Below are 22,580 nucleotides of genomic sequence, written 5' to 3'. Positions count from 1 at the left end.
CCAATTATTTTTTATGGATGAGGCTAAGTTTCACTCCTGGAGCCAGGGCTCCTTGAGGCCAGGGTTCTTGCCTGACTTGCATCTCTGAATGCAATGCTGAACACAGCACTGCCTATAGCAGGTGCCATCACACCTGCTGTGGAAGGAGAGAAATTCACTCTGCCCAGCCTTAGCCAGGAGCATGTTGTGCTCAGTAAGGAGGGAGTACTGCCAAGAATATGATCTGGGATATATGAAGGAGAAAATCAGTTCCCAAGTCTCCACTGGTTCCTCCTGGATCCCTGAGTTGCTTTATTTTATCGTTCCCTGGTGAGTTTTGGCATTGCTAAGGGGCCTGGAAGCCTAGTTTGGGTGAGGAGGGGAAAGTTAGACTACTCTGCATGAGAAAATATCAGGCATTTTGGAGGGAAGGGAAGAGAAAGGTCTCAAAAGAAACAGCATGAGAAGAGAGTGATAATGGGGCCTAAGAAGGCACAGCCAGCAAGGTGGGGAGTGGCCAATTCACTTTTGGGACAGTGAGCTCTAACATGCGATTGGCAGTGTTCTCTTCTTCCTTTGTTACTCCAAGCCCTCAGCAAAATCCTAGCCACTTCCCTGGGTTAGTGGCACAGGACAAAATGAAGGAATCAGAAAGATGACCCCCACAGGTCATCTTGGGGGCCAAGGGCAATCTTCAGAGTGGAGATATCCTGCAGGAGAAAAGATGGGAGCCAGAGGCAGCCAGGAGGCATTAGGCCTTGGATATGAGATGGAGGAGGCTGGGCTTCCCCAGGAACTAGGGCTGGGGTCTCCAAGCCACTCTGTTTGGGTACTAAAGGCAGAGGGAACAGCACATGCAAAGGCCCTGAAGTGGGGACTGCTATGGACATTTTGGAAACAGCAAAGAGGCCCCTGGTTCTGGAGCAGAGCGAGCATGGTTTGGGAGCAGAGGGGAGAAGATGAGGTTGGAGGTGACTGGGCCAAAAGACAGCTGCTTGAGTACAGTCTGGATGTTGGTTGAATTGAATTGAATTTTTGTGCCACCAACTCCTCCTAGGTTCAGGGTGTTTGAGCAAGTTTAGAGCACAGGTTTCGCAGGTGAGCCTGGAGGACAGAGAATGCCAGCCCAGCCTCACCATCTCCTTGGCAGGCGCCCTGTTCTCCTCCCAGCCCTGCCTCTCTGCTCTTCTTGACGCTGGTCAGAGAAGCTATATTAGTCTGTTCTCAGGCTGCTACAAGAACATACCGGAACTGGGCAATTTTTAAAGGAAAGAGGTTTAATTGACTCACAGTTCTGCATGGCTGGGGAGGCCTCAGGAAACTTACAATCATGACAGAAGGGGAAGCAAGCACATCTTTCTTCACATAGCAGCAGGAGAGAGAGGTGCCAAGCAAAGGGGGGAAAACCCCTTATAAAACCATCAGATCCTATGAGAACTCACCATCACAAGAACAGCATGGTGTTAACTGCCCTCGTGATTCAATTACCTCCACCTGAGCCTGCCTTTGACACGTGGGGATCATCACAACACAAGGTGAGATTTGGGTGGGAACACAGAGCCAAACCATATCAGAAGCCTTTCTAGTCACAGCACCAGTCTTTGACTATTCCCAGACTTTGTTAACAAAAGAGCAAAAGAAGCCCCTATCTTTTTAAGCCTTTGTTTTTCAGTTATATGCAGCCAACCTGACCACCACACAGCCTCTCCATCTGTAAAATAGAAGGAAGGGTCCGGAAGATTGGCATTTCCCATAATGGGTTCCCCCGACCACTGGTTTATGAGATGCTATTATTATGTGAAAGAAAGGACTCCATGAGAAACTTTGGGCAGCCCTGGCTTAGGCAAAGGGAGACAAGTTCTTTTCCTGCAGGACTTGTCAGAGCTTTCATTGAGTAGCCAAGCTTTGTGATTCTCTAAGAGGAGAGCATCGTCGTAAGCAGGGTTTCTTAAACTCACCAGACCAGGAAACCATTTCTGGAAAACAAGTTCATGGAACATGCTTTGAAAAATGCTGGACCAGATGACTTTTAAGGTTTCTTCCCATCTGAGATTCCAACTACTGACTCCAGGAGCCTAGACTGGGAGGGCGATAGGAAGGAAAGCTCAGTGAGGGGAGAGCCAGTGTGAAAAGTTTCCCTGAAGGAGACCATCTGCAAGTGTTGATGGTGTGCATTTCATGTGTTTTTGGACATATTTGTCCACTTACACCCCTCTGTAAGTGTTCAGCAATTGAACACATACTATGCAAGTGCTTCCCACTGGTACACAGTTCTTAAGGTCATAGCTCAAGGAGTGAAGGAAAAATGGTCACTACAGCAAAGCTCATAGTTGATTTTCCTGTATCACCTGCCTTCCCTTTCAGCTTAGCTTCCTCCTCCTCCTCCTTCTTCTATGGCACAGAACACAGCTTTAAGGTGGCCCCTGCCACCATGTTGGTAACACCTGACTCCTTCACCCCTTAGCCACAGATGTTTGGATGCCTGACCCATTGGCCAAACCCATCAGGATCTCTTTGCAGAATCTGAATCAAGAGGCCCAGGGCCTGCAGTCCACTTCCTGGTGGTCTCTACAGCTGGAGAGCTCCATAGTCCCAGGGGTTGGAGCAGCTTCTTGGGGTCGCTGTGGGCTGAAAAATAAGCAGGAAGAAGCGGAGTAAGAACCATTAGGGGAAAGCAATGATAGTAAACCCCAGGGAGAAAGAGACACAGACGGACTGGTCCCTGACTAACTGTATGTTCTGACCTTGGATCCCTCCCTGTAAGACTCTTAATCCCTCTTTCTTGAGATAGGGTCAAAGAGCCTAGAGGAGGGCTCCCTGGAATTTAATGTGCATATGAATTCACTGGGATCTTGCTGAAATGCAGTGTGAGTGGAGCCTAAGAGTCATTTCTCACCAGCTCCCAGGTGAGGCTGATGGTGCTGGTGTATAGACCACACACCACACACACTTGGAGGCTCTAGAAAGTTAAGCCTTCTGAGAAGCAACCAAGGTTACATAGCTTGCCCTTGCCTCGTGTAAGCAGCCATGCTGGGGAGGAGATGGAGAGGCCAAAGTCAGGGAGGAGGCAACCAAGAAATAAAGGTGTTTCTCTTTTATTTATCATGTCATTCAATGAAGATTTGTCGGGGGCCTAATTTACATCAGGCTCTTGTGTCCACGAAACAGACAAAAGTGTCTGTCCTCATGGAGCTTATATTCTCACGGGGGAAGAGAGACAATAAATACGTAAGTCAATGAAATATGCGGTGTGTCTATGGGAGAAAAAATTCAAGTGATAAAGAGAAAGAAAAAATACCAGGGCAGGAGCTAATGATTTTAGATTGACAGGTCAGAGAGGATAGCCTTTGTACAAAGACTTGAAAATGAGGAAGAAGCAAGAGAGAACAGCATGTGAAAAGGGCCTGAGGTAAGGATGTGCCAGGAATGTTTTGGAAACAGCAAAGAGCAGAGAGACCACAGTTTGGGAGCAGCAGGGAGAAGATGAGGTTGGAGATGACAGGCACAGATCATGAGACCTTTGTAGGTCTCAGCAAAAACTTCAGCTTTCCTGGAGAAAGACAGGAGTTACTAGAAGAGAGTTGTGACTGGGTGTGATGGCTCATGCCTGTAATCCCAGCACTTTGGGAAGCTGAGGTGGGATGATCCCTTGCAGCCAGGAGATTGAGGCCAGCCTGGGTAACATGACAAAACCCCATCTCCACAAAAAATAATTTTAAAAAGTAGTCAGGTAAGGTGATGCATGTCTGTATTCCAAGCTACTGGGGAGGCTGAGGTGGGAGGATTGCTTGAGCCCAGGAGGCAGGTGTTGCAGTGAGCTGAGATTGCACCACTGCACTCCAGCCTGGGCAACAGAGTGAGACCCTGTCTCAAAAAAAGAGAGAGTAGTAACCAGAGCAACTGGGCTGCTCTGTTGAGAATAAGTGTGGGTCACAGGGCTATGGTCTGGTGCCAGGACTGAGATGATGGCGACTTAGACTAGGTGATGGCAGTGGAGGAGGTAGAAGAAGTTGGAGGCTGAATGTATTTTGAAATTAGAAGCAACAGCATTAGCAAATGTATGGGACGTGGAGCGGGAGAGAAACAGAGAAACTAAGAAAGCTGCCAAGATGTGGGGCCTGAGCAACTCCCAGGATGGAGCTGCCATGAACTGCGATGAGGAAGCCTGCGGGTGGAGCTGGTCTGCCGGGCAAGGAAGAAGGGGAGCTCCATTTGGCACGTTATTTTGAGAGGACCGTTGAGTGTCCTGGCAGTGGGATCGAGTGGCCAGTTGGATCTATGAGCCTAGAATACAGAAGCAAGTTGCAGGCTGCAGATATGCGCCCAGGCCTCATAAGCATGCAGATGGAATTGAAAGTCCAACACTGGATGTGATGCCCTGGGGAATGACTGTGGACAGAGAACAGAAGAGGCCCAAGGAGAGAGCCCCAGGGCCTTGCAAATATGAGAGGTTGGCAAGTGTCGCAGGCCGCAGACACCCGTGAACTCCTGTGCATCCCAGCACCACGGTGGCCTCTTGGCTTCCGTTCCCCTGCTAGAGAACCCCCTCTTCCATACCTGCTCGCCACCCCTCTCCCTGCATCCCATGGCAGGCAGGATTCCTGGCTCCACATCTGAACTCTCAAAGCACTTCTTTGTTCAAACCAACCCTAGAGATAAATGAGACAATGTGTGTAAAACGCTTAGAGCATCCAGCCGAGGGGACCTCAGCAGATGCTAGCTCTCTCTGATGCCCTGGTTAGAACAGCGTCGCCCTCTCTGCCTCCGCTGAGGTCCTGACCCCGAGTTAATCCTCTCTGCTCCTGCCTCGCATCACACTGTGGCTGGCACACAGTAGGGGCTTTTGAAATGCTTTGCTGTAGGCCTGAAGGGCTGAACACACAGGCCCATCTGGCCAGAGGTGACACTGCCCCCACGGCTTCCCCTGGCCTTCCCCAGGCCCCCTTCCCACATCATTTTGTTTCTTCTGACACTGTGCCCAAGACAAGGTCACTGTCACGTTTTCGTTCCAAGAAACCCTTTTCAGTATCACATACACCCCTGGCGAGGGCAGGCAGGCAGACGGAGGCTGCTGCCGGTGGAGGGGGTGGGCAGCCACTGTTGCCCCCTTCCTCTGAAACCACAAGGGATCGGTGTTTCCTTCTCCTCTGCAGAACTGAGAATTATCCATTTGCATCTTCCAACAGCGAGCCAGCGTACATCCTCCACCTGGCGCCTCTTTTAACATCATTTCTGTGGACTTCTCCGGGTGACAAGTATCTTTGTGCTGAGCACCCCCTCCAGCCCCTCCCGCTCTCCCTGGATTCTAACTCTCTCGCAGGCTTCCGCCTGCACAAAGGGACCATTGAGAGGCAGGCTGTAGGATGCCGCCTTTGATCTGAGGTTCTAATAACGTGTGTATGTTTGTGTCCCAAAACAGGGCAGCAGCCTCGCTGGCTCACGGAGGCAGGGGGAGGAGGAGAAAGAAAGTGGGCAGATCATTACACTGGAGGCTTGGTCGTGAGCGTTGGTTGGCACGTTTGGAGGGCACCCCCACAGATTCTCTCTGATGAGATATACCCGTTCCACAGGTAAAGACCCTGGCATGGTCATGATTTGCCAAACCAAGACCTGCGAGGTCGGTGGGATGGCCCGGGCACTCCATAGAGCCAGGGGTTGCAGGTTCACCATGGGAAGGGCAGGAGTCATAAGGGAGGGGGACTTGGACCAGGTGGATCTGGTGGCAAACTGAGCAGCATATACCCAACACAAAGGAACAGTGGCTGCTGCACACCAGCTGCCAGCTGCAGGCCCAGGGCTGCTAGATCTTTTGATTTTTCAAGAATAGCTGGAAATCCAGGTTTCTAGGTGAAATCTCCAAATTGTAAAATATCGGCAACTAATTTTAAAAACGTGAAGCCATGGTGCAGGCCAAATGAAACGCGTGCCTCTGCAGGAATCCAGCCTGTGCCTGCCAGCTTCGCCCTCTGCCTGGGTGGACTCATCCCGGAGAAAATGTGCCCTGGAGGCAGGGAAGTGTCGGGAAGGCAAATAACTCAGACCAGGCTGTCTCCAAGAGGGGAAAAGAGGGGTGGGGATGCCGGACTGGGGCCTGCTGCCCTAGTGTTCCCCAAATCCCCTCGCTGCCTCCAGCATGATTTCTCTGGTCCCTCAGCAAATGGGTGCCTAGTCCCTCCCAAATGCAAGGACAGCACTGGGCATGGGGGATGCAGGAATGAGTTAGATGGGGCCTCTGCCTGCCCTCAAGCCCACTCAGGGAAACAGAAGTATGAGAAACTGAACTCTTCCAAGGCCCCACTAGCACCAGGCACTGTGTAAAAGGCCTTATGCTGTGTGTTCTCTCCTGCTATCCTGACAGCCCCCAAGGCAGAAGAGACGATGATACCATCTCCACTTTACAGATGAGGAAATGGGATCAAGGAGAATAGAAAAAACTCCTCAACCAAGTAGCAAAGTCTAGATTCAAACCCCACTACTTGTCAGCCAAGCCCTCATATGTGGACACCACTCCACACCGTCTCAGGGGCTGCAAGATGGGTCCCTCAGGTTTAGGCCATGGAACTCCATGAATTATGTAGTGCATAACCTGTACAACTGTACACGCTGACGCTGTGGTAGAACAGAAAAATTGCAACTTATTAAGTGTTCATCAAAGTACGTATAAAGCCCTGCGGCTGAGCCAAGGAGTGTCAAGGCTAGGGCTTTTCTAAGATCCCTTTTCCAACACAAATTTTGCTTCTGGTGAAGAAACACCTTCCTTCTTTGCCCAGACCTGTTGCCTTCCTTGAGTATCTAAGAGAAGTAAAGACCAAGCAGAACATGTTCATTACTTGGCTCTACCATTTGCCCTCAGTTTTCTTACCTGTGAATGGAGACGGTAGGACCATCCTTGCAAAGTTACTGCCAGGAAACGAACTGAACATGCCTGAAACAACTGGGGAGGAATCTCAGGTGAAATTTGATGGCTCTGACTTTGTCACTTGTCAGCTGGGTGACCTTGACCACCTACTCATGCTCACTTCTTTCTCCTGTAAATGGCATACAGTGCACGGCTCAGAATGGGCTCTTAGCAGGGGTTAGCTGTCATCCATGTGGCCTCATGCTCCTTCTTTATCATTCTCTCTATGGCCTCCCACCAGTGGAAACATGCTCAGAAGGGGCCATGCCCTTCTCCTGCATACAACCTTCCATGGCTCCCACTTTCTTCAGGCATCCGGCCAACACCTTGAAGACCTCACTGGGCAGCACAGCACTGGCCTTTCCAGTGGTATTTGCAACACAGGAGCAAAGTGACAGAGCTCCCTGCAATGTGAAGTGAGGTGGGGCCACACTACCTGCTGCCCTCTGTCCTCAGATGCTGTTCCCTTGAGTGGGGTGAGGAGATGGGGTGGGGCCAAGGATCCTCCATCCGTTGCCTTGGGTCTCTCCAGGGGGAACCCTGGGGGAAGGAAAGCCTGGTCACAACACCTTATCCGGGGTTGGCAGACCAGGATCAGGCCCTAAGAGAATGGAGCAGACCTCAAAAAAGAAAAGAGGAGGGGAAGGAAGGGCTGAAAATGGGGCCTGGGAGCTCCTTCCTTCTGTGCTCCCTGCTCCTCCCCTAATGCCTTAACCTTGTTCTTTGTAAAAGGTTGCTACGGGTCCTCTTGAACTACACAGCCCAAATGATAGGGGGGCAGAGTGAACTTTTGAAAAGCTCCTGAGCCTCATTAAAAACCTGGAAAATGGAAACTAAACAGAATAAGATATTTTGAAAAAGTTTTATTTAATTAATTATTTATTGAGACAGGGCCTCACTCTGTCACACAGGCTGGAGTGCAGTGGCACAATCATAGCTCACTACAACCTCAACCTCCCAGGCTCAAGCAACCATCCTGCCTTAGCCTCCGGAGTCACTGGGACTACAGGCATGCACCACCATACTTAGCTAATTTTTTTGTAAGTTTGTAGAGATGGGGTCTTGCTATGTTGCCCCAGCTGGTCTTTAACTCCTGGCTCAGATGATCCTCTCACCTCAGCCTCCCAAAGCACTGGGATTATGGGCATGAGCCACCACGTCCAGCCTAAAAGGGTTTTAAACGATGGAAAGCTGTAGTTACCATCAAAACCAGTACTTCATTCAATTCAGTGCTTGAGTGCGCATGTAACATTCTGGAGATTTCTTTTCTTTTTGTTTTTTTGTTTTGTTTTGGTTGGTTTTTTGAGACAGAGTCTGGCTCTGTCACCCAGGCTGGAGTGCAGTAGCACAATCTCAGCTCACTGCAACCTCTGCCTCCTAGGTTCAAGCGATTCTCTTGTCTTAGCCTCCCAAATAGCTGGGATTACAGGTACCCGCCACCACACCCAGCTAATTTTTGTATTTTAGCAGAGATGGGGTTTTGCCATGTTGGCCAGGTTGGTCTCGAACTCTTGACCTCGGGTGATCCACCCACCTTGGCCTCCCAAAGTGCTGGGATTATAGGCATAAGCCATCACACCCGGCCCATTCTGGATATTTCTAGCTTCAGATGAAAATAATTTAGATTTCAAACATTTTTCATTGCCAATATAAATGCCAGGTTTTCTGTTCTTAAAAAATCCTGAGATGTGCTAGAATAATGAAAGCCAGTGCTGGGACGTCCAGGCTCCTCCTCATCTCGCACCCCAGGTCTCTCTGAGCGCCACCATCTGGCCAGTTTCTCAGGTGCCCACGCAGCCTCCTAAGCCTGGGTCCTCTCTGTGCGGTTGCCCTCTCTGCTCTCCCAACTCCTGACTCCTGCCCACCTGTCAGTCCCAGCATAGATGCTACTTCTTCCTCCACAAGCCAGCTGGAGCCCTAGGGAGGTCTCACCTTCACCCTGGGTGGCTTAGCAGGAGCAGCAAGTTCCTTATTCCCCATACCCTTTACTCAGTATCCAGAAAAAATTCTGGAGCCAGCTGTTAAAATAATACTAGGAAAGGCTGCTTAGGAAAGAAGGGGCTGAGGCTGGGGTCTGCAGGAGGGCAGGAGTGGGTAGGGCTCCCACTTTTATGCAGCCACCCCATGAAGATCAATACCCATCCAACCTCTGGCCAGAGGGCCAACTCCATGTGACCTGTGGAACACGTATGGCAACAGACCACGCATCTCCGTGTGGTCCTCCAAGGTGACCCCCTGAGGGGCTGTCAGGCTGCCATGCACCAGGTGCAGGACAGGCACCAAGCGGGGTTCCCTGGGCAATGTTGAGATGAAATCAACCTCCAGGAGATTAGGTGCAGTCGGGGAGTGCCACCAGGCATGAAAATAACCACAGGTCGAGGTAAACTATTAGATAATATATGGAAGCACCTGGCACAGAACCTGGCAAGCTGTAGGCATATAATAAAGCAGCTCTCATTATTATTATTACAATAGCATCAAAAAGTAATGCTTTCTTCAGGACTTTTTGATTGTAAGGTACACTGTCAGAACCCAGCTGAAACTAGTCCAAGAAGAAGGCAAACTTATGAGCTCACATAACCCAGGTGTTGGGAGAAGAGATCAAGAGCAGCTTCAGTCTTAGAACCTAACAACCTTGCTTTGAGAATGAAAAGATAATTCTTCCCCAGCTCAGGTGAGAAAAGTCCTAGGGAAGGAATCTGATTGGTGGAACTTGGGTCATATGTCTATTCCTGGACCAGTCACTGTGGGAGTTTGATTAGTCCACAGTCTTTTGCCCAATCCTGTGGCCAGATGGAGTTGATTGGTGACCACACCTCAACCACAGTATGGATGGGAAGAATCAAGTTGCCCAAAGGAAGGAGGGAAGTGGGACATTATATTATTTGAGGAAGGCAGATTGTCCTCATAACAGAACTCAGGGTCTGTCCAATGCACACAACTCAGGGTCTGCCTGAGAGGTCTTAGTTTAACATTATGGATAGAGATAGCGAGTCTCACATTTTATAGAATAGCTTGCCCAAGGTCACATGATTTATAAGTGGCAGCCCTGGGAGCAGTAGGACTATCTGCCTCTATAAGTTTCCTTACATCTAATCTCCACGAACCTGGCATTCAGAAGGAAAAGAATGACCATGGGCAGGCATTAATGTTTCCCACGACTGAGTCAGCCTCCTGCCTGAGCCAGTCCCGCCATGTCCAGAAACAAGCCTGGTCTTTAGAGATGACTTTAAATGAACGGACTTGGCCTCTTGGTCAAAGCACAGGAATGAGAAACTGAACAATCCGAGGAGCAAGTTAACAACCATCCTTGGCCAGGAAACACAGGTGACCTCGAGACCAGAAGCCCCAGATCTGAAGGAAAGCCAGCTTAGCCAGGGAGCTGGAGGAAAAAAAAATACTTTAGTGAAAAAAGAAATAAAAATATATATCTTACACTGCCTCAGGATTGCCCTTTAGGGCTTGACCTTAGTGATGTTCGGTAAGGTGATTTTTGGATTCTCTCCTACTGAGCGGAACTATAGGACATCCTTCACCAGACAGCCCTGGGCCAAGGATGGAGGGAAATCATGAAGTGGTGCTGCCATCTGACTCCCATCTGAATCAGCTAACACCACTTGGGGGAGGCAGGGGAATAGTTCAGTCTCTGACAACATCTGCAAGAACTTAATGCTTCAGGGTAATCAGAGGCCAGTCTCTGTCCATCTCCCTGACCTGTGCATACCACATCTCATCCTGGTTTCTGCAGCTCTTATCTCCCAGAAGCATCCAGTATTTTTCTTTTTCCACCTCGTCTGCTATCAAAACTTACCTGTCATGAGCCCGCTTCCATTAGTGCTCTATGAGAAGCCTGGCTCATCTGACTAGGATGCGATGCTAGCAGGGTTGTGAGTGTCCTGGGCAAAGGTGCCAATCATCTTTCCCTTCCAGAGAACACATGCAATACCTAGCAGAGAGACTGCCCCATGTCAGAACCCCATGGTTGGCTCTGGGGGTTGAAGTGATCATCTTGACAGATGCTCAGGGCAACACCTTCTTGGCATCCCCAGTTCTTCCTTCTATGACCAATGAGGTGCCAAGTCCTGTCCACTCTCCCTAAACCTCTCTTGAGTCTGCGTCCCCTCCCTCAGCACTGCCACTGTCCAGATGTGATTGATTAAACGTGGATACACATTATTCATCACTCTCCCCATGAAGTCCTTGCCTCTGGGCTGGCCCTGTGGCCACTGAACTAGCAGAATGTGGTAGAGCAATGCCATGCTCGTGCTGGCCATGGCCTTTAAGAGGACAAGCAGCTCTTGTTTTCTCCCTCTTGGAATGCTCACTTCTGGAACATTCCCTCTCAGGACCCAGCTTCTGTGCTGGAAGTTCAAGCCACATGGAGAGGTCATGTATGTGTGTCAGTCAACAGCCTCACTTGAGCTTCCAGCAGATGGCCAGCCACAGCTGCTAGCCATAGGTGTGCACCATCCAGGATGTCTGGCCCAAATGGGTCCCCATTGACTGCAGTCCCATGGAGCAGAACTACCCTACCGAGCCCAGTTAACCCCCAGAGTCACAAGCGCTCATAAAACAGGTATTGTTTTGGTCAGGCGCGGTGGCTCACGCCTGTAATCCCAGCACTTTGGGAGGCTGAGGTGGGCCGATCATGAGGTCAGGAGTTCTAGACCAGCCTGGTCAACATAGTGAAACCCTATCCCAACAAAAATTACAAAAACTAGCCAGGTGTGGTGGCACGTGCCTGTACTCCCAGTTACTCAGGAGGCTAAGGCAAGAGAATTGCTTGAACCCGGGAGGCGGAGGTTGCAGTGAGCTGAAATCACGCCACTGCACTCCAGCCTGGGCAACAGAGTGAAACTCCATCTCAAAAAAAGAAACAAAAAAAAACAAACAAAAAAATACAGGTGTGTTTTGAGTCACGAGTCTTGTGCTTGTTTCTTACACAGCAATAGGTGCCCGAAACACAGGGTTCAAGTCCTCATCATCCCTTCTGGGTCATTTGCAAGTCTGCTAACTAGCAGATATGCCAGCCTCCACCGCCACCTATTTCCCAAGGTTATTTTCCAAGCCAAGAACTGCTCATGTCATTCTGCTCAAAAGCCTTCAGTGGCTTCTCATCGTCCATAGCGGTACTTAGTACTTACCCAGTGACAGTGCACATCAGAATCACCAGGGCATCTTCTTCAAAATACAGATATTCCAACTGGAAATGATGGCTTATGCCTGTAATTCAAGCCCTTTGAGAGGCCAAGGCAGGTCACTTGAGTCCAGGAGTTCGAGACCAGCCTGGGCAACATTGCAAGACTACAGCTATACACAAAATAAAAATAAAAATTAGCTGGGCATGGTGGCGCATGCCTGTAGTCTCATGTATTTAGGAGGCTAAAGCAGGAGGATCACTTGAGCCCAGGAGTTTGAGGCTGCAGTAAGCTATGATCACGCTACTGTACTCCAGCCTAGGTGACAGGCAAGACCCTGTCTTTAAAAAATAAAAAATAAAAAATTCCACTCAGAGGGTTGGAATCAGGATATCAGGTTGTGAAAAAACACCTCTTGTGTGATAGATTAAATTATAAATCCACAATTCTTCCTTGTGTCCCTGTATCATGATTTACTGTGAGCAGACGGGACTACCCCACACCACTGATGTTGGACTCGACTGTGTGATGCGTTCTGCTCAGCTGAATGTGGGTAGAAGTGATGCTGTGCCGGTTCCAAGCCAAGGTCTGAAGAGGCATTGAATATTTCCACTCCTATCTCTTGCACTCCAGCTCTTTACCATGAGTGTGCTCCAGATGGACACTACCCTTTCAGTCTGAGTCCCCAAATGACAGATATACAGAACAGGCTTGAACCCAACGTGTACCCTGGCCCAAGTTCAGTCAATACTGATCAAGTTCATCAGAGTCACCCCAGCTGATTTGCAGAGCTGTAGTGAGAAAAATAAATTTTTGTTGTTGTATGCCCTGGTTGGGTGGGAAGTCACTTGTTACGTAGCATTATTGCGGTAATAGTTAACCAAAGTATCAGATGATCCTAAAGCATGTCCCCAATTAAGAACCACTAGACCAAAGGCTAAAGTCACAAACGATTCATCTGGCAATCGAGACCTTCCTTGGTCTTGTTCCCATCTGGCCTCATCTCCCAGCTTCCTTTTCTGAACCAATCAAGTTTCTGGGTACTGAAATAGAATCCAACGCTCATGAACCCTAACAGAAAAGGGACTCCAAGGTGGCTGTAAAATCAAACTGAGAAAAAATGAATGGAAAGCAGGGAAAGTCAGGCAGGTGTGGCCAGGGCCGGAAGAGGCCACAGGCATAGTCGAGGCAGAGAAAGAGACCACCACCGGTTACCTGTGCACCAGGCGCTGGATCCTCAAGCTGCTGTTTGCAAGGAGGGTATCTCCAGCTCTCCCTGCTCCTTTGGAGAGGGAAGCATCCTGTTGGCCAGCCATGCCTTAGCCATCACAGAGAAAGAGAACATGTGTTAGACACTTAAAGAGGACAGGGGTCCCACACTGGGCAGCCAAGATCCCCACAAGCATCCCCAGTAAGCTTCACATTCCCTACAAATAGGAACAGAGTTGATACATGTAGAGCTCTTGAACTTTTCCTGGCATGTAATAAATGCCATGTGTGTTTTTAAAATAAATATTAAATATGTAACTTTTAGACCATTGGCTAAATAAGACGATTTGATTGTTCTTTTCAAGGACAACTTAAAAGCCACCCCTTCTCTGAGACCTTTCCTGATGAGGTGGAAAGTGATGTTTCTTTTCTCAATGCCCCCAACACACTTGATCTGCCTGTCCTTCTTGATGCAGCACAGGAGCTAGAGTTATCTGTGGTCTTGTGAGACGTGAGGTTTTCCCCAGTGCTGAGGTCAATGCCTGAGGTCTTACAGGTAATCAGGAAGTACAGGGAGAATACCTGAGCAGGGGAGCCTCTTGCCAACTGTGAAATCTGAGCCTACCTCTAAACCCTCACAATGTGGGCAGTGGGAACAACCACTCATTTCTTTGCACTGCTGGGAGCCTGGGCCAGTGTGTGCAGCCTGACCCAGCACAGGGCCTGCTGGCAAAATGCCATGGTGAAAAAGGCTTCCAGGTGAGAATCCCTGATTGCTCAGCCCCAGATTTTAAACAAATACTCTCAGCTTTTGAGCTGAGCATCCTGCCTTTCCAAGTTTGCTGAGCCTACAATTTGCAAATTGGCAGCTCCAAGGAAAAAGTCCTGGAGTCAGAGTGAGTGACCTCTGACCCAGATGGGACAGGCTGCTGAGTCTCACCTTCATGCTTTCTCTAACCCTGGCCCCTTTGTTAAAACCCCCTTCAAGTCTATTGTGCAAATGAGCGCCACTGAGGACAGGTAGCATGCTTCATCCATACCTCCTCTGCTCCTTTTCCTGATCCCCAATGTGCTTTGACTCCCAACAGCCAACACTAGCACCTCATTGTCAGAATGCTTTCTACAGCTTGCCAGACACCCCAACCAATGATTGGCAACATGGGGGTATCAATACCCCAGCTCCCTTGTTCCCTGCTCATGCAACTCTGAGTTGTGACTTATGTCTCCAAAGCTCACATGTGGAATTGAGCCAAAATTACCCTCTGTGGGACTTTGCTTGATACTGGATCCTTGCCTGATCTGCTTCCTTTTCTGCCCCGCTTTCTCAACCCCTACACATTTCCTTCTCTAAGAGTCTGCTTCTGGGAATCCAGCCCAAGATGGTAGAGAGAGAGGAAAATTAAAATGATAAAAATGGCAACCACTCTACTTTTAAATCCTTTCATGCATTAGTTATCTTAATGATCTCAAATACCCTACAAGAAATTCTTATCCCCATCTTAAAGATGAAGAAATCAAGTCTCAGAGAAGTTGAGTAACTTGCCCAAGTTATATAGTTAGGAAGTATTGAGCCAAGAAGTTCTATTACATGTACTGCTCCCATTAGAAAGATGCCATCAATAAGAGCTATACATATTTCTGTAAGTTAAAACTTGAGAAAAAAAATACAAATCTAGTAAGCAAATGTGGATAATGACAGTATGCATTTATGGGGGGAAAAGGGTGATTGTTTTTATCTGTCATAGCTCTCCATGTTTACCCCATTTTCTTCTGGTATCAGATGGGGTAGGCATGCAATCAGAATTCCTTTGCCCACACTTGACCTCTGCATACAGACTCAGGGTTGGAAGGTAGCAGACTCTTCTGCTGCTGATATCCTCTGAGATATAAGTTCCAGATCTGTTTCTTCAGCCCTTTCTTCAGTCCTTTCATTGAAACCACCCCAGGATTATTCCAATAAATGCCTAAAAGTCTCAGTTTAGTCAGAGCCCATGGCTGCTGCTTGTCAACAAGACATCTCAAGTGATGTAGAAATGGGTATCAGGAGTGGGGTGTTAAAAGTGACCCATCCTAAAAATATGGAATTGGAGACTATATGAGCCAATAAATCCTCCCTAATTTTGTAAGCAGGTTTCAGTGGGATTTTTGCACCTGCATCCAAAAGACTCTTGGGTGGTGTATGAATAAAAAGGGATCGAAATGCTCCTTCCCTGAATAACCTTACTTACACTACATCCCTATGCCTGTTCTTCTTTTCAACTGTGTGATACATGTTTGCTTCATTCCTTTCCTATTTAACATATATTCATGCTTTTCAAGGTAACACAGGATAAGGAATCAGATGGTCAGCTCAGGGAGGTAGCCATCTGATATATCAGAAAGGAATGGGCCTGGTGCATCATCAAAGAGATATTATGTGCCATGGCAAGAGAGCTATGGACCTGGGGAGTGGGAAAGCTTGGTCCTAGTCCCAATCCCAATTCTGAATTGCTGTGTGTCATTGGTCAAGAGTCTTCTGTCTCTGGGGCTCTGCCTCTCCTTTTATAGAAAAAAAGAGGATCTCTAAAGTGCCTTCTAGATCCACCATGTTCAGATGTTTGGAGAAAACGCAAAGACACATGGCGTACATACCGTGCACAGACTGATTAGGTTAGAAGAGGTAGCAGCACCAGGGTGCTGAGTCTAGGTGGGCCTCTCTGGGATTTCACCTGAGCATCTCTTTGAAGCTATGAGCTCACAGGTGCCACATTTCTGCTATTCCTACATTTTTCTCTTCTGATCCTACCCCACTCACATTGTGGCAGAAACTGTCACCCATCCCCCAGTATCCATTCTCCCTTTATTCTTTTTAGTCATAGAATGGCCACATTGCTAGAAATTACACTACTTTCCAGCCTCCCAAGCAGTTACATGTGGCCATATGTGAATGGCATGTGAGCAGAAGTGATGTGTGCTAGCCCTTCCCATCTTCTCCCTGCCTTCTTGCAGACTGAAACATAGACACAGCACAGAGATCCAGCTTCCAACATGGAAAAAGAGGGCAGAGCACAAGAAGGAAGTCACTTGAATTCCTGATCCGCTTCATGGCGTCAAATTGTCTTCCATTCCCTTCCTAGCTTGGAGTTTTCCATGAGAGCAATAATCTTCCATCTTGTTGAACTTGCTATATTTGGGGGACTGTTCTTACAGCAGCTTACTCTGTGCCCAAACCAATACCTCCTACCCCATCTCAAGCTCAATTTTCAGACACCTTGCCAGGCAGGGCCAACGAGCTAATCTCCACCAAGAAGAGAGGGAAGTCAAGACCAACCTGGGAAATGTGGCAAAACTTCATCTCTACAAAAGAAAAAGATACAAAAATACAAAAATAAACTGGGCATGGTGGTGTGTGCCTGTAGTCCCAGCTATTCAGGAGGCTGAGGTGGGAGGATGGCTTGAGCCTGGGAGGCAGAGGTTTCAGTGAGCTGAAGTGGTGCCAGTGCACTCCAGCCTAGGTGATAGAGTCAGATGTTGTCAAAAGAAAGAAAAAGAAAAAAAGGAAAAAAAGGAGAAGGAAGAGGAAATAGGAGTAGGAGAAAGAGGGGAAAGACAGACTTTATTGGACAGCCACTCTGTTCCAGGCATTTATCGCCATTATCTTGAAAGCTTGAATTTTATCGTTGGTGACAAATATGGTCCGTTATTTTCATTGAAGTGACAGGCACACTTTATCCATTTTCAAGAAAACATGTACCAATACTTGAGTCTGAATAACCATAATTCTTCTGTTAGTCTTCTTTTTTCAAGTAAAAATGATGTTCAGCTAGGTCAGCTAACAACTCAATTGCACAAGTACTTTTCCTTAAGACAACTATTGTATTTCAGTATGCAGGAGAAATGCTTCATGCACACCTTTGCTTGGTTGTACAGAATATTAAAATGTCTTGTACTCAGGGTCGAAAAATGAAGAAGTTAATAACTTTTTCTGCTTCAAGGACATTCTTAAGTGACATTGTGTCTTTTTCTCTTTTTTGTTTTACTGCAAGAACGTCCCAGCCTGAGGCGTGCTACCAGACTAGCAGGTTACTGGCTGTAGCTCTTGCACCACCAGTGCAAATGTCAGCATGGTAAAAAGGGCAGATAACATCTTAGTACTATTATGAAAACAGTTTTGACTTTCTAAACCCCCTGAAAGTGTCTTGGGGACCTCCAGGCATTCTCAGACCTCACTTTGATAAGCACTCATTTTCTTTCACTAGCCTGCCTTTATTCACAAGCATACAAACGTGCACACGTGCACACACAAACACACACACAGAGTTTGTATCATTTGATTTTCAAAAGGGCATTTGAATATCAAAAAAAGGAAGGACGTCATCTCAGAATAAAGGATAATCCATTAGACTGGATGCATTTAGTTTCATGAACAACTCACAGCATTGTCCTTATTGTTCTGGTTTTTTCCAAGGCCAGGGGGCAGACGTTGGCATGGAAGACTGGTGTTTGGAAACCGCCTCCATCCTGGTCCACCCCTTCTTGTGCACATGAGAGAAATTATGCTCTGAAGGGCCAAGCACTCGCTGGGGTACACAGCTGAAAATGGTTCCACTGAGCTGGGCCCCAGGTTTGCCTCCAGACAGCTGGAGCTGACCAGCTGTCAGCAGGGCTCTGGGGAAGAATTAAAACCCACACCCACTCTCCCAGGAGAGCTGGGAGCAGAACAGCCTGCTGGAAGCCCTCAGTGAGGTCTGCATGGATACAGGTTGAGTCTGAAGTGGATGGAGACCTCAGTGCCCTAACGAGAATCCCAAAGAATGGGTTTTATCTATTAACTAACTGACACTGCTGGGCTCTTGCCCAGCTCCCTTTCCCCATCCATTCCAGATTCCATCGCCTCGGGTCATTTGGTAGGAGCCACACATGCTCACATGCAGATGTGTGCACATTGCACACACACCTGCCACACACCCACAAGTCCCCCTCCCATCCCCACTCCTCCCAGTCACTCTACTCACATCCTCTCCATCCATGATGACCCCAGCCCTCTCACCACCCCACCAGTTCCACCACCCCTGGGGACCCACACGAAGACCAGGGCCTGAGGACCAGAGCAGCCTCCCCAGGCAAGTCTCTTCCTGCCTTTGGAACTCAGTTGCCCAGCTATAATCTTGCAAGGAAGATCAGAGAGGATGCACTGTCTCTAAAGTCCCTGCCATTTCCAACATCTTATGGGTCTACGATGAAAGAAGAGTGTTTTGAAAGTCACCCTGGCAGCTTGGGTGGGATGGGGAGAGAGTGGCCCTGGGGAGGCAGGAGGTGAGGGGGTATCAGCTGTGAGGTGCAGACAGCTGGAACCACCCATGACCAAAGCCCTGGGATTGGATGCGAAGGTCAGAGGGAAAATTTGTAAATGCTGAGTCTGAGGGATGTGGTGAAAGTGAGCATAACATCTAAGGGCTGTAGGGGTTGCAGTCTGAGGGGTGCTAAAGACTCATAAGCAAGGACGGTGAACATGAATCAAGGTCTGATTTACCCTAGAAAATCCCCACAGGGACTCACAGAGTGACCTACCATTGTTCTGTGTACACAATGCCATGTCAGCAACATAGAGCCGAATCTTCATCTCTTCTTGAGGGAGTTGGCTTCTGTGGGAAGCTGGGGTCGCAAATTTTGTGTGTCAACTTGACTGGCCCATGGAGTGCTTAGACATTTGACTAAACACTATTCCGGGTGTGTTTGTAAGGGTGTTTCTGGAGGAGATTAAGATTGAATCAGTAGACTGAGTCAAGTAACTCACCCTCCCCAGTGTGGATGGTCCTCATCCAATCCATTGAAGACATGAACAGAAAAAAGGCTAAGAGAGAATTCCTCCTGCCTGACTGCATGAGCTGGGACATGTGTCTTCTCTGATCTCAGACTTGGACTGAAGCGTCCGTTCTTCCTGTGTCTCTAGCCTGCAGGATTCAGACTAAAACTTATACCATTGACTATCCTGGTTCTCAGGTCTTCAGACTTGGACTAGAACTACACCTTCAGCTCTCCTGGGTCTCCAGCCTGCCGACTGCAGATATAAGGACTTAGTCTCTGTAATTGCATGAGGCAATTCCTTATAATAATAAATCCCCAATAGGATATGTACATATCCTATTGGGGAACCCTGACTAATACAGAGGCCATGTGACATTATGCATGAGAACCATACTCAGGCAGGAGCCATTCTCGCAGGAGAATGGGGACTGAGGCTCCTCTCTGTCATCACATTCCCTCTGGAGCACTTACTTGTTTCTGCCCATCCCATTTAAATTGTTATCTCTCTTAAGCCCATGCCATTAAACAATTGGAACTTCAAAAATAATAATAAGTAAATTGTTCTCTCTCTCCTCCTCTCTCTATCATTCCCATCTCTGTCTCATCTCTTTGTCAGTGGGATAAGACAGACTGGGAAGCAGATGCTGAGATGGAGTTAGGAGTGCAGTTTCTTGGGGGTAATGCCTGAGAAAGATACAAGAGGGAGGACGCAGGATCAGGCAGGAGGAGCCTCTGACTGCAATCCAAAGTTGACGAAGACTAGGCCAACTTCAAAAGGGGCTCCAAATCAACAACTACCCATCTGAGGAGCCCCACGCTGGCAAGAAAGAATATCACTTTTGGCCGTAGCACTCGCGTTGTTCTCAGTCACTGGCTAGGAGCTCCTGAGATGTCCATGGCCTCAGCTTGAAAGTCGAGGCAGATCCTGAAGATGCTGAAGTTGAAGGCTGTCTGCCAACTGCACTTCTTGTAGCTGAATGGCAACGTTTTTCCTCAAGGGAGATTTAAGGGGTGCACCTTCATGGCTGTCATATTGTGTGTGCACACACACGCGTGTGTCTTTTTTGCTTCTTTTTTTCTGCTTTGGTCAGACATGTATAGTTGAGTTGAATACATATAACATGATTCATCTATAATACTTCTAATATCAATGCTCATAGGTGGCATCCACTGTGAGCTTACAGGGTGTCAGACTGCTAAGTTATTTATATACATTGTCACGTTGACTCATGACATTGAGCCTGCACAGGGTCACTATCCCCCTTTTATAGATGAGAAAACTGAGGCCCACAGAGGCCACATGAATTGCCCAAATTCTCACAGTATGTTGAGGCTGAAACCAGGATTTCAACTCAGGTCTATCTGATCTGGAGCCTGAGCTCTGAAAAACAACACTAAGAAAAGAAATCTCTCATTCCCCCATGCAGTACCTCCTATACCCCAGGATAGGAGGCAGCCCTAGCACTGCGTTGTTGTCGGTCATTGTCTAGGAGCTCCTGAGAGCACACAGGTGCCCCCCAGACCTAGAGAGCCCTGGCCAATGGACGCCAGCTGATGTTTCTTGACAAAGGAGGCTCAACCACCCCAGAAAGCTGGAAAGGACAAGGGTCCCCATCAATGTGCCTTGGGTCTACTCAGATGTGAACACAGCCACGCATGTGGTGCTTCAGTGAGGCAGAGGTATGACTTCATTAACCTAATTCAAAAGCAAGATGGATTTTTAAAGTCTGTGGCCAGAAAAAACACATGTGTGTCTCTAAAGGTGCCTCCAGGGAGACCTCCTGATTTGATTGTCCTTGCTCAGACAAGAACTGGTTCAACCTCCCAGGTTTGGTGACCTCCTGTTTCAAAAGCTAAATCAGAGTCACAGATCCAGAACTGCCCTTCCTTGGATCATCTCCCTCTTCCAGTCACTAGGAGGATGGAAGATGGTTGCTTCCTTGGGATTCTCTCTATTATCTTTTTTTTCTTTTTTTTTTTTTTTTTGAAACAAGGTCTCGCTCTGTTGCCCAGGCTAGAGTGCAGTGGCATGATCATAGCTCACTGCAGCCTCAAATTCTTGGGCTCAAGTGATCCTCCTGCCTCAGCTTCCTGAACAGCTTGGACCACAGGTGAGTGTCACTATGCCCAGCTAATTTTTAACCTTTTTGTAGAGACAGGGTTTTGCCATGTTGCCCAGGCTGATCTCAAATTCCTGGGCTCAAGCGATCCTCCTGCCTCAACCTCCCAAAGTGCTGGGATTACAGGCGTGAGCCATCATATCTGGTCCCTTATTGTCTTTAAAATGTTGCTTCTCACATCACTGGTTAGATAAGAATGAGGCTAATGTCCCAACTATATCTACTCACTGGTAATTTAGAAGCAAGGGATGTTAGGTCATACCAAATTAACTGGAACTAATAATTAGAAACAAAAAATTACAAATAAAAGAATTCCATGTCAAAGAAGGCCTGCCCTCAATTCTATGTATGGTAGATAAATCCAGACAGTGTGTGTGTGCTCAGGCAGTTTCCCTGGAAGCATGACCCTCTCGCAGGGAGGGTGAGAGAGTAGGGACAGCTCCGGCTACCTCTAGAACACAGAGGACCCCTCTGCAGGTGGCTCCTGGGGAGAGGGGTTCTGGATGATTAGGGCACCAAGAAAGGGGAAGACCCTACACCCCAGTAAGTCCTGGAGGGACTTCTTGTTTGTCCCTCAGCAGGACAATAATTAATTGACTTATTATTTGTCCACTTGGAAGGGACAAATATGGTCTGGAACAGAATAAATGTTGTCTCCCCAGGCTTTCTCCAGTGAATGGAATCACCAATTTAAAGGAAAGAAAAACATATCAGACTGAGTAGCCAGAAATGAAGTATTACTATTATAATGATGACAAGGTAGCTTAGGGTTAACGTCACCGGCTTCGGGGGAGCCCAACTGCTTGAGCTCGAATATTCACAGCTCTGCTTGCTCAGCGTCCTGGGTCAAGTTCCTTCCAGCCCACTCTGTCTCCGCTTCCTCATCTGTAACACGGAGATAATAATGACTGTCACCACTTCATCAGGATGTATAAGGGGTTAGTGTACACATGCACTATGCATTTCAGCACTAAATACACACTCAGCGTTGCAGTCTGATGTGGTGACATGAGAGCTTCAGGGGGTCCAGAAAGCTCCATATTCCTAGCTCAGTCATCTTTTTTGGGGGATATCATTCAGCCCCTCAGAGCCTCAGTTTCCTTATTTGAGAGCCAAATGACTGCCTCGCAGCATTATCATGAAGATACATGGAATGATGAAAGGAATCATTCCCTAGGCTATAGAAGGCATCCCTGGTGATTGTGCAGTGCACAATCTGAGCAACCATATGTGTCAGTCCTGATGATGAACATAAAGCAGTTGGCATGTTGGAGATACCACTTCTGTGCCTCCTTTTTTGTAAGTTTGCATATCAAGCCATTGACTTTAACTCAAAGTCTTCCCTGCAAGTTTCCTCCACACTGAGTACAGTGGATGTAAAAGCTGAAGAAGAACTGCTCCATTCTCAATCCACAAGGGTTCCTGCCCTCAAAGAAAAAGAGTTTCTAG

The 22,580-nt window shown here is 48.0% G+C and overlaps 1 long non-coding RNA gene across 2 annotated transcripts in view; it reads right to left on the bottom strand.

Moving 5' to 3' along the window:
- Positions 1 to 21,907: 21,907 nt before the first annotated feature.
- The window catches only part of LOC105492252 (uncharacterized), a 75,097-nt gene continuing 74,424 nt past the window's right edge, over positions 21,908 to 22,580 (bottom strand). For both annotated transcript variants that reach the window (XR_011616146.1, XR_011616147.1), the window contains exon 3: positions 21,908 to 22,016. This is a non-coding gene — a long non-coding RNA (uncharacterized lncRNA). The remainder of the gene's footprint in view (positions 22,017 to 22,580) is intronic.

The sequence above is a fragment of the Macaca nemestrina genome, chromosome 18, assembly GCF_043159975.1.
Source record: "Macaca nemestrina isolate mMacNem1 chromosome 18, mMacNem.hap1, whole genome shotgun sequence".
In the NCBI taxonomy this organism is placed as follows: Eukaryota; Metazoa; Chordata; class Mammalia; order Primates; family Cercopithecidae; genus Macaca; species Macaca nemestrina.
The sequence above is the reverse complement of the archived record's forward strand: the minus strand, read 5'-3'. Positions and strand labels throughout refer to the sequence as shown.